This window comes from Rattus norvegicus, chromosome 5 (assembly GCF_021556685.1).
Source record: "Rattus norvegicus strain SHRSP/BbbUtx chromosome 5, alternate assembly SHRSP_T2T, whole genome shotgun sequence".
Lineage (NCBI taxonomy): Eukaryota > Metazoa > Chordata > Mammalia > Rodentia > Muridae > Rattus > Rattus norvegicus.
This window is the reverse complement of record NC_141538.1, coordinates 51516932-51530415: the sequence shown is the minus strand read 5'-3', so window position 1 is coordinate 51530415 and position 13484 is coordinate 51516932. Positions and strand designations below refer to the sequence as shown.

General features: G+C 43.6%; 2 long non-coding RNA genes and 1 pseudogene across 2 annotated transcripts in view; all 3 read right to left on the bottom strand.

Moving 5' to 3' along the window:
- LOC108350944 (uncharacterized) overlaps nt 1-5588 on the bottom strand; it is a 29508-nt gene extending 23920 nt beyond the window's left edge. Inside the window, exon 1 of the long non-coding RNA XR_015620185.1 lies at nt 3687-5588. This is a non-coding gene — a long non-coding RNA (uncharacterized LOC108350944). The remainder of the gene's footprint in view (nt 1-3686) is intronic.
- A 55-nt stretch (nt 5589-5643) lies between these two features.
- LOC148005720 (uncharacterized) lies at nt 5644-6164 on the bottom strand. Its single transcript, XR_015620183.1, has 2 exons — nt 6017-6164; nt 5644-5911 (listed from the first exon to the last, which is right to left on the bottom strand). It is a non-coding gene; the product is annotated as an uncharacterized LOC148005720 (long non-coding RNA).
- A 2875-nt stretch (nt 6165-9039) lies between these two features.
- LOC148005719 (small nucleolar RNA U3) lies at nt 9040-9114 on the bottom strand (annotated as a pseudogene).
- Nucleotides 9115-13484: the final 4370 nt, after the last annotated feature.

Genomic DNA, 13484 nt, shown 5'->3' with positions numbered 1-13484 from the left:
CAGTCTTGGTTTCTGTTGCTTGGGTTCCTGCGCTTGCCTCTCGCCATCAGATTATCTCTAGTGTTACTTTGTTCTGCTATTTCTGACAGTGGCTAGACTGACCTATAAGCCTGTGTGTCAGGAGTGCTGTAGACCTGTTTTCCTCTCTTTCAGTCAGTTATGGGGACAGTGTGTTCTGCTTTCCGGCGTGTAGTTTTTCCTCTCTACAGGTCTTCAGCTGTTCCTGTGGGCCTGTGTCTTGAGTTCACCAGGCAGCTTTCTTGCAGCAGAAAATTTGGTCTTACCTGTGGTCCCGAGGCTCAGGTTCGCCTGTGGGGTGCTGCCCAGGGGCTCTCTGCAGCGGCAGCAACCAGGAAGACCTGTGCCGCCCCTTCCGGGAGCTTCAGTGCACCAGGGTTCCAGATGGTCTTTGGCTTTTTCCTCTGGCGTCCGAGATGTGTGTGCAGGGAGCAGTCTCTTCTGGTTTCCCAGGCTTGTCTGCCTCTCTGAAGGTTTAGCTCTCCCTCCCACGGGATTTGGGTGCAGAGAACTGTTTATCCGGTCTGTTTCTTTCAGGTTCCGGCGGTGTCTCAGGCGCAGAAGTCCTGCCGCTCCTGGGCCCTCCCCCACGGGAGCCCAGAGGCCTTATACAGTTTCCTCTTGGGCCAGGGATGTGGGCAGGGGTGAGCAGAGTTGGTGGTCTCTTCCGCTCTGCAGCCTCAGGAGTGCCCACCTGACCAGGCGGTTGGGTCTCTCTCTCACCGGGTCTGGGAGCAGAGAGCTGCTGCGGGCCGGGATCCGCGGGTGTGGGACTTCCGGTAAACACAGACCGTGCCTCCTAGAGAAATTCTGCTTCCGTGTCCCAAGCTCACCAGGCAGCTTTCTTGCAGCAGAAAATTTGGTCTTACCTGTGGTCCCGAGGCTCAGGTTCGCTCGTGGGGTGCTGCCCAGGGGCTCTCTGCATTGGCAGCAACCAGGGAGACCTGTGCCGCCCCTTCCGGGAGCTTCAGTGCACCAGGGTTCCAGATGGTCTTTGGCTTTTTCCTCTGGCGTCCGAGATGTGTGTGCAGGGAGCAGTCTCTTCTGGTTTCCCAGGCTTGTCTCGACTTTGAACTTTTAAAATTAGAATATCACTGAAAATGTGTATATATATACATATCTATTCATAGATATGTATATATATGCACACATATACACATATATACATATATGCACACACATATATACACAAATACACATGTATATACACATACATATATACACACATACACATATATACACACACATACACACATACATATATACACACATATATGCACACACATATATACACATACATATATACATACACACTATATGCATACACATATGTATACACACATATATCACACACATATATTTACATGCACATACATATATGTAAAACACACACATATGTACATGCATGCATATACACATATTCACACATATATTATACATGCATATATGCATGCACGTATGTATATATACACATGCAAGTATATACACATATATACATACACATATGTATATATACACACATGCAAGTACATATACACACACATAAACATATGTACACACACATATATACACATATGTATATATACACACATGCAAGTACATATATACACACATAAACATATATCACACACATATATTTACATCACAGATATATAAACATACACATATATATATGCATGTATATACACATATATATTCCACACATATATACATACACACATATAATACACTTTCATATATGTATGTATGTATATAGATGGCTTTGTCTTTTGCTCTGCTCATTTCTCGCTATTCCTGTTGCTTCTACTTTGTAGCTGGCTGAGTTTTCCTTTTTAGATTTTAAAAAGAGCTGTTTCTTTTTTAATTAGCAAGTAACAGGTCCATTTGTTGGCATTTCCATACAAAATTTACTTCTGTTCATCCTTTTTCTTCACTTGAAGTGAAATTGAAGTTTTTCAAGTGGTTACATAAATTTAAAGTCTTTTTCTTGGTGCATTCACTGACTGTCATGACTACTGCTAACTTTTCTACAAGATATGTATTCGTTAAAAGTTTTATTTTTATATCAGATATTATTTGTAATATATGGTACAGATTTCCATCCCAATTTGTCATTCGTCCTTTGATTTTGCTTGTGGTGTATATGCTATGAATAAATCAATTTTTCATGTTGAAATACAGGTCAAGCATCTATCATCTGAAAACGTGAAATCTGAAGCATTTGAAACATTTTGATCAGTATGTTACCACAAGTATCATAGCTAACCATACACAAGAATCACGGCAGAAAACATGAAGTACTGAATAAAAATTACATTCAGGATGCATTATTGCACGCATATGAAACATAGATGCATTTTGTATTCAAGATCTATCCTAGCTTGATTTCTGTTGCTGCAATAAAATATTCTTCAAAAAGCAACTTATGGAAGAAAGGGGATTATTTGGTCTACAGTTCCAGGTAGTAGCCTTCCATGGCAGGCAGGCTGTGGTTTCAGTTACTTGAACAGTAACATCCACAGAGAAGAGGAGAGACAATGAATGCTCACTTACTTGTGCTCACCTGAGTTTCTCTATTCACATGGCTCAAGACCCAGGCCTTGGGAATGGTGCTGCCCACAGTAGGCTCACTCTTCCCACATCCATTAATTTAATTAAGACAATTCCCCACAGGCCAACTCAATGTAGATAACCCCTTATTGATTGAGACTTTCTTCCTTAGGTGATTCTAGATTGTGTCAAGTTCATAATTAATCTAACCATCACAGAGTTCTGACCTGAAGATATCTCATTGTGAATGGATGTTTTACCAAAATGACACAGCTTCTGTTTAAAATCTTTTACCTATTGGAAGACACAGTGGTCAATTACGGTATGGTCTCAATGGCCATGTGGTCTTGAAGTGGTTATAGTCATTCAAGCATACTTAGGTCACATACAAACAAGAAGTTGATCAAGTATTCTGGGGGAGCACATACCAGCAAGGTCATATAGAGACTATGCTTGGGTTCAGAGTTGAAACGTAGGTTCACTGTCTAGCAATGATCATTGTGAGTTAGAAGGATGTGGGGAAAAGAGTATACCATTTAGAGTCGTCAGTTATAGGGACTGACAGAAAACCAGATAGGCTATTTGGACAATTCCATACGTTCCTATTGGATGGAAGTTTGCAGAAGGAAAATTGAATGGAAAATTAGAGGCCGTGCTCTGTTGGAAGGATTACATCATAGCTCACATACAGCGTTAGACATGGGGAACGGAAGAGCGTAGAGTTCAAAAAAGAGAGGCCTCCCGAGCTTGGTTTGGAAAATTTACACACAGTCCACAATCTGGCCATTGTGAGTTCACATACATTAATTAGAAAGTGCACGTTGGAACAGAATTGTCTGTGCTCCCACAGACGTACTTTAGCTCTTAACTGAAGGGGAAATAGTTATTGCAACTTCAGATCAAGTCTAAGTTTGAAAACAGATGCCATGAATCTGTGAAGAAAGCAGCCACAAAGACGCCATAAAGAACTTGGCTAAGTCCCTGGGTAGTAGTTAGGTGAGCTTTGAAATCTGAATGCCTTTTTGGACTCCACAATTTATTTCTGTTAGGTTTCACAAGAACAGAAACTTACCTGCCATGCACCATCTCTCCCAAAACCTGTGTAAACAAACACTTACCTGTCTTTGCAATTATTGTTGATAATTTTCATATTTTATGAAGTGTCTTGAAGCATTTTAATTATTACGACAAGCATCTTGCAGAAATACTCTATGATTCTATGAAAATTTCCGTTGGACTTTCTCCATTTTTTTTTTGGGCTATCTTATATGAGAACTTTTTTTTTTTTTTTTTTTTTTTGCTGCCTTCAGAAAGCTTAGTCTCAGACAGTCCAGCCTACACTCAGAATTTAAATTTACACTCTCATGGGTGTAAGACAGGGTACTAAAGAGAATCATGATTCAGATGCTGTGTTCTCTAAGGTCGAGCGAGTGTCTAGACTCCCGAGAGCCGGATGTCAGCAGGTTTTAGCACAGCTATTCTCAGTGTAGCAAGCATGGTGAAAGGCCACATCAAGGACTGAAAAAGAGGTGGGAAAGCTGTCCCCTAAGACACAGGAGACCTAGAGAATGTGAAGTGTGGCAGAGACCTCGTGGTTCCCATCTGTTCACAAAAGCCTTGGGTGAACTTTTTTTTTTTTTTTTTTTTGGATGGTTTCCGCTCTCCGTTCCGTCTCGTGATACGTTCTTACTCTTCAGTGCATTTGCTACATGCGTTGTATAGCTGAGAGCACACTGCTTCTCCAAGTTCTGGGTACAATTGTACAGCTCACATGTGGCGTTGATAACGTCCTCGTGTGGCTAATGCTTCCCAGCTTACGAGGTATTTCACACACATCATTATATCTGATCCTTGTGAGAAAAGGCTGTGATGCAGCTAAGAAGATTTGAATTTCCCAGCAGGTGACTGATTTTCCACCCTGAGTCCACACAGCTTGCATGTTAGAGACGGAACCTGTTCTTCTCACCCAAAGTCCAGAGAGGTTTCTATTAGTCTTTAATTTGTATTACCAGTGGTTAACAATGACTTTAATATGTGACTTTGGTGAAAGAATACACATTAAGATGTAAGGAGATTGCACTTCATGCAAGATGAAAATGAGGACTGAGGATCCCCTTCTGTTGCTGTTCTGATTTAATTATAGTGTGGTAGGATTTGATAAGTGAAGCTGTTTATTATATACTTAGCCAGAAAATCACCTCCCTCCCTCCCTCTCTCCCTCTCTCCCTCTCTCCTTCCCTCCCTGACCTTTTACCTTCCTCCTCTCCCTCTCTTTGCTGAGCATCGAATCTAGATCCTCATTAAATCTGTAATCTGAGGTCTTTCCTTTTGAGATCCTGGAAAAAAAAATACCCTGTTTCTGTTTTCAAATGGTATGTGCGTTTGTGTGAACGCGCACGCGTGTGAGCACTTGCGTATGCGTTTTTGCGAGTATTTGTTTTTGTGCATGTGTATGTGCATGTGCACGTATGTGTGTGTGTTTCTTTGTGCATGTGCATGTGTGTATTTGTGTTTGTGTATGTGTATGTGCATGTGCACGTGTGTGTGTTTGTGCATGTGTATGTGTATATTTGTGTTTGCGCATGTATGTGCATGTGTGTGTATGTGATTCTCCGTGTGTGTAGCTTCTGCATGTATGAGTCTGCTAGTTTCTCTGAACAGTCTTTTCCAGTGCTGTAACTCTTCTCATCCTTTCATTACTCAGTGTTTATGTTTGTCTGACCTAGATCCATTTCTTCAGTAGAGGCTAGTGTGTAATTTTTTTTTTCCTTTTTCTTTTTTTTGGAGCTGGGGACCGAACCCAGGGCCTTGCGCTTCCTAGGCAAGCGCTCTACCACTGAGCTAAATCCCCAACCCCAATGTGTAATTTTTACTGATAGCTTCGGAAGGGGACAGGGAATATTCTTGAATGATTTCTGACTGCTGGCTAGTCATAATCACCGACAGCCAAAACAGTCAGTTGCCAGGTATGGCTGTTTGGGGGAGAAAAAATAGAAATTGGAAAAAAGAACTGTATCTCTGCAGGTGTGATCCACGATGGAATTTTATGATGAAGTGAACCAAGCGTACTTTATATTGTCTGCAATGCCATCAGCATGGCTGAGGCTTCCTTCTCGTTATTCACGTTTATTTAGCTCAGAGCAAATAAAAACCAGACCGAAATATTGGATTATATGTAGATTTTGCAGTTGTATTTGACTCCTTTGCTGCTGCTTTAAGAGTTCTGCATTGATTTGTGCTCCTCGGGTCTCTGCAGCGCCGCTGTCTCAAAGGCCTGTCTTGGTCAGCATTTCCCATCGACAGCAAACGAGGGAAGTTCCGCACGTTGCCACCATTTTTCTAGCTTCAAAGATTTTAAAAACAGGACTTTAGCCATTAGTAAACAGCATACATAGAGGCAGATTACCAACAAAGAAGAAACTGAAGTTCTCTGCGGCATGTTGCTGACCTTCTCCTGGGTTTTCCCATCTCCCGCTACAGTGAATGAGGTGGGAGAGTATGAGGAGGAGAGGGTGAGGTGGTCACTAGCACGCAGCACTCCATTGTTCTCTGATTCTGACTAGGATGTACAACACAGCTTCCGCCTCCGTCACTTCCTGCTGGGACGAACGAGAACTCTGTATTAGGCACTATTCTGTTGCTGTGATAGACTTGTCTGACTGAAGAAACTTAAGGAGAAAAGATTTATTTTGGCTTACAGTTTCAGAGGGCTCCAGTTTATCTGGAAGATGTGGAAGCAAGGAACAGGAAGTGGGGCTGGCAGCCAGGAAGTAGAGATCACATTTCACCGGTGCAAAGGAAAGAAAGGATGGAGGGAGGGGGGAGAAGGAGGGAGGGGAGACAGAGAGAGGGAGGGAGGGACACGGGAGGGGAGAACAGAGAGAGGGAGGGAGGGAGAGAGGGGGAGGAAGAGAGGAAAGGGGAGGGAGAGGGAGGGGGAAACAGAGGGAGAGAAGGAAGTAGGGAAGGAGGAGCAGGGAAGGAGGAAGAAGGATAGGGAGAAGGAGAGGGAGAAGGAGAGGGGGAGGGGAGGGGAAGGGAGAAGGAGAGGGAGAAGGAACAGGGCCAAACTATAAAACTTGAAAGCCTTCAACTGGAGGTCAACATGTAGAAGAATGCAGATCGATCCATGCTTATCACTGTGTACAAAGCTTAAGTCCAAGTGGATCAAGGACCTCCACATCAAACCAGATACACTCAAACTAATAGAAGAAAAACTAGGGCAGCATCTCGAACACATGGGCACTGGAAAAAATTTCCTGAACAAAACACCAATGGCTTATGCTCTAAGATCAAGAATCGACAAATGGGATCTCATAAAACTGCAAAGCTTCTGTAAGGCAAAGGACACTGTGGTTAGGACAAAACGGCAAGCAACAGATTGGGAAAAGATCTTTACCAATCCTACAACAGATAGAGGCCTTATATCCAAAATATACAAAGAACTCAAGAAGTTAGACCGCAGGGAGACAAATAACCCAATTAAAAAATGGGGTTCAGAGCTAAACAAACAATTCACAGCTGAGGAATGCCGAATGGCTGAGAAACACCTAAAGAAATGTTCAACATCTTTAGTCATAAGGGAAATGCAAATCAAAACAACCCTGAGATTTCATCTCACGCCAGTGAGAATAGCTAAGATCAAAAACTCGGGTGACAGCAAATGCTGGCGAGGATGCGGAGAAAGAGGAACACTCCTCCATTGTTGGTGGGGTTGCAGACTGGTACAACCATTCTGGAAATCAATCTGGAGGTTCCTCAGAAAATTGGACATTGAACTGCCTGAGGATCCAGCTATACCTCTCTTGGGCATATACCCAAAAGATGCTCCAACATATAAAAAAGACACTTGCTCTACTATGTTCATAGCAGCCTTATTTATAATAGCCAGAAGCTGGAAAGAACCCAGATGCCCTTCAACAGAGGAATGGATACAGAAAATATGGTACATCTACACAATGGAATATTACTCAGCTATCAAAAACAATGACTTTATGAAATTCGTAGGCAAATGGTTGGAACTGGAAAATATCATCCTGAGTGAGCTAACCCAATCACAGAAAGACATACATGGTATGCACTCATTGATAAGTGGCTATTAGCCCAAATGCTTGAATTACCCTAGATGCCTAGAACAAATGAAACTCAAGACGGATGATCAAAATGTGAATGCTTCACTCCTTCTTTAAAAGGGGAACAAGAATACCCTTGGCAGGGAATAGAGAGACAAAGATTAAAACAGAGACTGAAGGAACACCCATTCAGAGCCTGCCCTACATGTGGCCCATACATATACAGCCACCCAATTAGACAAGATGGATGAAGCAAAGAAGTGCAGGCCGACAGGAGCCGGATGTAGATCGCTCCTGAGAGACACAGCCAGAACACAGCAAATACAGAGGCGAATGCCAGCAGCAAAGCACTGAACTGAGAATAGGACCCCCGTTGAAGGAATCAGAGAAAGAACTGGAAGACCTTGAAGGGGCTTGAGACCCCATATGTACAACAATGCCAAGCAACCAGAGCTTCCAGGGACTAAGCCACTACCTAAAGACTATACATGGACTGACCCTGGACTCTGACCTCATAGGTAGCAATGAATATCCTAGTAAGAGCACCAGTGAAGGGAAAGCCCTGGGTCCTGCTAAGACTGAACCCCCAGTGAACTAGACTGTTGGGGGGAGGGCGGCAATGGGGGGAGGGTGGGGAGGGGAACACCCATAAGGAAGGGGAGGGAGGAGGGGGGTGTTTGCCCGGAAACCGGGAAAGGGAATAACACTCAAAATGTATATAAGAAATACTCAAGTTAATAAAAAAAACAAAAAACAAAAAACTTGAAAGCCTGTTCCCAGTCATGTATTTCCTTCAGCGAGGTTACATAAACTTCCCAGACAGTACTACCAACTGACTGACTGGAGACCCAAGTATTCAAGTACATGACCCTCTGGGGGACATTTCTCATTCAAACCTTGAACTGTGAACCAAGGAAACCCTTCTTTACTGTTTAAGGTTCTTTTGCCAGGGTATTTATCACCATGACAGGGAAATAAGCCAAGACATCCCCTTTATGGAAAAAAGGTTGTGCCCTAGCCCCCTGCGAATCCCTGGGCATTGTAATCCCAAGGCACCGGGGCCGCACTCCATGATAGCATTTCCATAAACGAGGGAAAATGTAAAATTCAATGCGAATTCAGCGCCATTCTGAATGCCGGTTCTAACTGTATAGAAGCTCATCACCTTGCACTATATTTGGGCCCGGTTAATCTAGGTAATATTTTATTTATTTGCACATTTAAAAAATAATAAAACCTATAAAATTAAAAAGTAAACAAATAAATGAGGGAAATATGTTTCTGAGCAACCTTCTGAAAGGCAATGTGTCTTCCTAAAATAACACACATGCGTAGTGCTAAGACAGTTGAACATGATTCTGCTTGGGGAAGCCCACGCCTGTGCTCTCTGCTTTGCATTACTTTCTGCCAAGTGCCTCTCTATTAATCTAAATATGTAACAAACTATAGGAATGATCCCTGAAAGTATAGTCTTTAATCTAAATATGTAAAATTTATGTTAAAATATATTTTTTAATAAATCCACCTTTGCTTTATACTGTAGAGTCCTAAAACTTTCCAGGGCCTGGTTTTTCACTGAGTTAAGGTGCCTAGGAAATTAAGGAAACTTCTCAGGACTCTGGAAGTGACAGCTTGGAGCTATGCCTCACCACTGACAACTTATAATAATGATAATGATAATAATAATAACAATTTTATTTGGATCTGTACTCTTGATAGTTTACATGGGAAGTACACAACACATTGAAAATCAGGTTTAGTTTTTCAAAAGGTTTAGTTTTTTAAAAAAAAGAATCATAACTTTTACCTTTTGTGCACTACGCAAATCAGAGGTTCAGACTGACAGTGTAGGGTTAAATAGTAATTGTAGTCTTTGTTAAAAGGCAAGAACTTGCGCCTGAGAGTCATGCAAGCCCACACACTCTATGTGCACAGGTGTGGCCCCTGGACATCATGGGACAGAAGATTTCTTGTAGGGATCATATCTGCCGTGGGTGTGGGAGCAACTAGGAAGCAAGAGCTGAAACAGGAGTGGGAGGACGGGGGGGGGGGGGGGGGAAGCTACCAGTCAGTGTTGCTGAAGTGATGGCTGCACAAATCAGTGTGTGGGAGCCCTGCACCGATCCATCTGAGAAGCCAGGTGCTTCAGCTGCCATGGTAGATGGAGCCGCAGAAAGGTCTCTGTGAAGCTGATTTCGTTCTGTGGCCAGCTAAGCAGCAGACAGTCTATCTGGGCTACTGTTGCTCAGCAGAGGCAGGAGCTGTCCAAATGAGCTGGACGCAGGGTAGAGGAGGATGAAGGGCCGTTGGGGCTCTACCAGGAACCTCCCAGTCTGACTGTGACTTGTCTGGTTGTGACCACCTTCCAGGAGCTAGGGTTGCTGCTTTAATTCTGCCTTCCAAATTATGTGCCAGTTTCTCTTTTGGTCAGCTTAACTCCAGACCTTCAAAGTTCTCAATTAAATTCACAGAGTATAGGGCAAGACGGGGTTGGGAGACGCCGTTGGACTCTTGAGTCAGAGTTCATTCCTTCGCTTAGAAGCAACCACATTTTAGGAGTGTCATGTGAAGGGTGTTAAGAAGTTCACCCTCTGACAAATATCCCCTTTATTTGCTAACTAGCACTCGCTGATGCCCAGGGCTCATACCGAGAGTCTCTATTTTGAATATGGATACGGAAAATGTGGGACATGTACATAATGGAATACTACTCAGCTATTAAAAACAATGACTCCGTGAATTAGCAGGCAAATGGATGGATCCAGAAAATATTCTGAGTGAGGTAACTCAGTCACAAAAGAACACACATGGTATGTACTCACTGGTAAGTGGATATTAGCTTGGAATACCCATGACACAACTCAGGGACCACATGAAGCTCAGGAAGGAAGATCAACTTGTGGATGCTTCAGTCCTACTTAGAAGGGGGAACAAAATAATCAAGGGAAGTAGAGGGAGGGTGGGAGGGACTTGGGAGGAAGAAAAGGGGGTAAGAGGGAGAATCAGGTATGGGAGGAGATGGGGGAGATGTACAGAGTCAGGGAATTGAACAGAAGTGTGTAGCCATGGAGGATGGGGAACTGGGGGTAGCAACCAGAAAGTCCTAGATGCCAGGAAAGTAAGAGGCTCACAGGACCACATGGGGATGACATTAGCTCAAATACCCCACAAAGGGGAGGGAGAACGTGTTGAGACCATATCCAGAGGTTAAGCATAACCCCCTGGTTGAGGGATGGGGCCACCCACCCATCTCCAAAATTTTAACCCAGAATCACTCCTGTCTAAAGGAAATACAGGGACAAAGTGTGGAGCAGAGACTGAAGGAAAGGCCATCCAGAGACTGCCCAACCTGGGGATCCATCCCATCTGCAGCCATCAAACCCATACTCTATTGTTGATGCCAAGAAGTGCTGGCTGGCAGAAGCCTGATAGGGCTGAGATACAGGAGCCTGAGAGGCTGTGCCAGATCCTGACCAATCAGATTCGGATGCTCAAACCATCAGACTGATCACAGGGATCCCAATGGAGGAGTTAGGGGAAGGACAGAGGGGAAGGACTGAAGGAGTTGAAGGGGCCTTATCTGGCATCAATGGGAGGGGAGGCTCTTAGTCCTGTGAAGGCTCGATGTCCCAGTGTAGAGGAATGCTAGGGTAGTGAGGGGGGAGTGGGTAAGGGGGAATGGGATAGGGGATTTTCAAAGGGGAAACCGGGAAAGGGGATAACATTTGAAATGTAAATAAATAAAATATTCAATTAAAAATATTCTATCTATAAAAACTTCCAGTCAGAATGGAAAATCTTATGGAAAGAGTCAATATATCAAATCCAATTTGCTTGTTTTTTTTTTTTTTTTACACATATCATTTTCTTAATGGCCCGGCATCTGCCATGGGTGAGATGAGGAAGAAGACGACAGTTCAAGAGTTGTTCCAGAGGATAAGGCTGAGTTGACTGTCTTAGGGAAGCCCCAAACACATGAAGGGTATTTCAACAAGAGGGAAGCATGCAGAAGTAAGAGGCACTGAGACAGGGGACAGGGACGTCAAGGTCACACACGTGAAAACAGGAAAATGGGGAGCAAGCTGGAGATAGCGAAGCAAAACTAAAGCTTGATTTAAAAAAACAGTGAAATTCAATTCTTTGTAAGCTAACAAAAATGAGAATTTTATTCACAACAGTGATGAAGTTAGAGTCTATACGAGATGATACTATCCATATTTACTTTTATGAAGTGAGCGGCAGGATCATTTTCATTTTGAACAGGTGTATAACTGCGATCATTTGCTCTTTAGTACCAGACAAGCCAAAAGTGCATTCAGATTTCTCACATCCCACACATATTTGATCTAGCTTTGCTTGCCTCAACAGTAACACTCGGGATGGCGCTTTAAGACCTGGGTGTTTAGTGTGTCCCTTCTTCGGCCTTTCCTTTTATTCGTCCCTTCCTGGACTTTTCTTTAAACAAAATATAATGGTTATTTCTGTCTCCTCTCAAGGCGTAGGACTACTGTGGTGGATTGAACAAGAATGGCCCCATAGACTCATGTGTTTGATGCTTGGATCACAGGGAATGGCACTATTAGGAGGTGTGGCTGTGAGGGAGGAAGTGTGTCACCATTGAGGTGGGCTTTTGACATCTCATGTATGCTCAAGCTAGGCCTGGTGTGGCCCAGTCTCCTGCTGCTGCCTGTGGGTCACAACTCTTAGCTCCCTCTCCAGGGCCCATGCCTGCCTGCATGCCGCCATGTTTCCTGCTACGATGACAATGGACTAAACCTCTGAACTTTAAGCCAGGCCCAATGGGATGTTTTTCTTTATAAGGATGGCTGTGGTCATGGTGCCTCTTCACAGCAATAAAACCCTAACTAAGACAAGTACTGACAGACAGGCATCTGCACGTTCTAGGCAATGGGCAGTCACTCATACTCGTAATGCTCTCAGATGGGACAGACCAGAGCGTAATAAGGTAAACAGGAGAGATTGACCTCCAGGGCATGCAAGTTCTCTGAGTTTATACATGAATCAGCAAGGTGAATTAATAAGGGAAATGGTGTTTGCTTATACCAGTGGACGTTGGCAGTCATCTCTGCTAGGCTGCCCACGGAAGGTCACAGCTCCCCTGCTACAGCGATGGCCAGGAGTGAATGGAGCTAAGAATAATTCATTTTCCTACATTGTCTAGATGCCTTCTACTCCGTGGCAACAGGTGAGTGTCTCACCCCCCACCCCCATCCCTTCCCTCTCCTGAATCTTTAGCTCACTTTGGAACATCGCATGCGCTCTTTCTAAAAACACGCAGGAGCAATAAATCAGCCAGTTAAAGAAGACCCAGCCGGTCCAACACAGATCGATTTCACAGGGAGGTCGATGGGCTGCTAATAGAATTACAACTACCTGTCAAAACAGGGAAAAATATATCTGTGACGGTGACAAAGGGCAGATCAATTTGAGAAGAGGCTTTTTGCTTCTAGAAGCATAGATGTGGAGTCCATGGATGACTCTGTAAGTCTGTAATTGTGAGTGGAAACCATCTACCTTAGACGGCTCAAGCTAAGGTTACATCAATGGTTCCGGGAGGACACACTTGATTCTCTTTGTCCTAATGGAGTTTGTCTGGTAACTGTAACAATTTGCTTCCTAATAGATTATAACGCAGACCAATTGCCTGAAAGCACACTTTATTAACTCTGTTACCTGAATAAGTTGGTCTCGTCTATTAAATAAGTCACATTCCCACAAACTCACCATTTGTACTCTCTTCAGGCAGGAGTGTACACAGCCAAGGATACCTATCTGGCAAATCTTTGTCTTGTAGGTCAGCTTGGTCATGTTCAGAGACTTTAT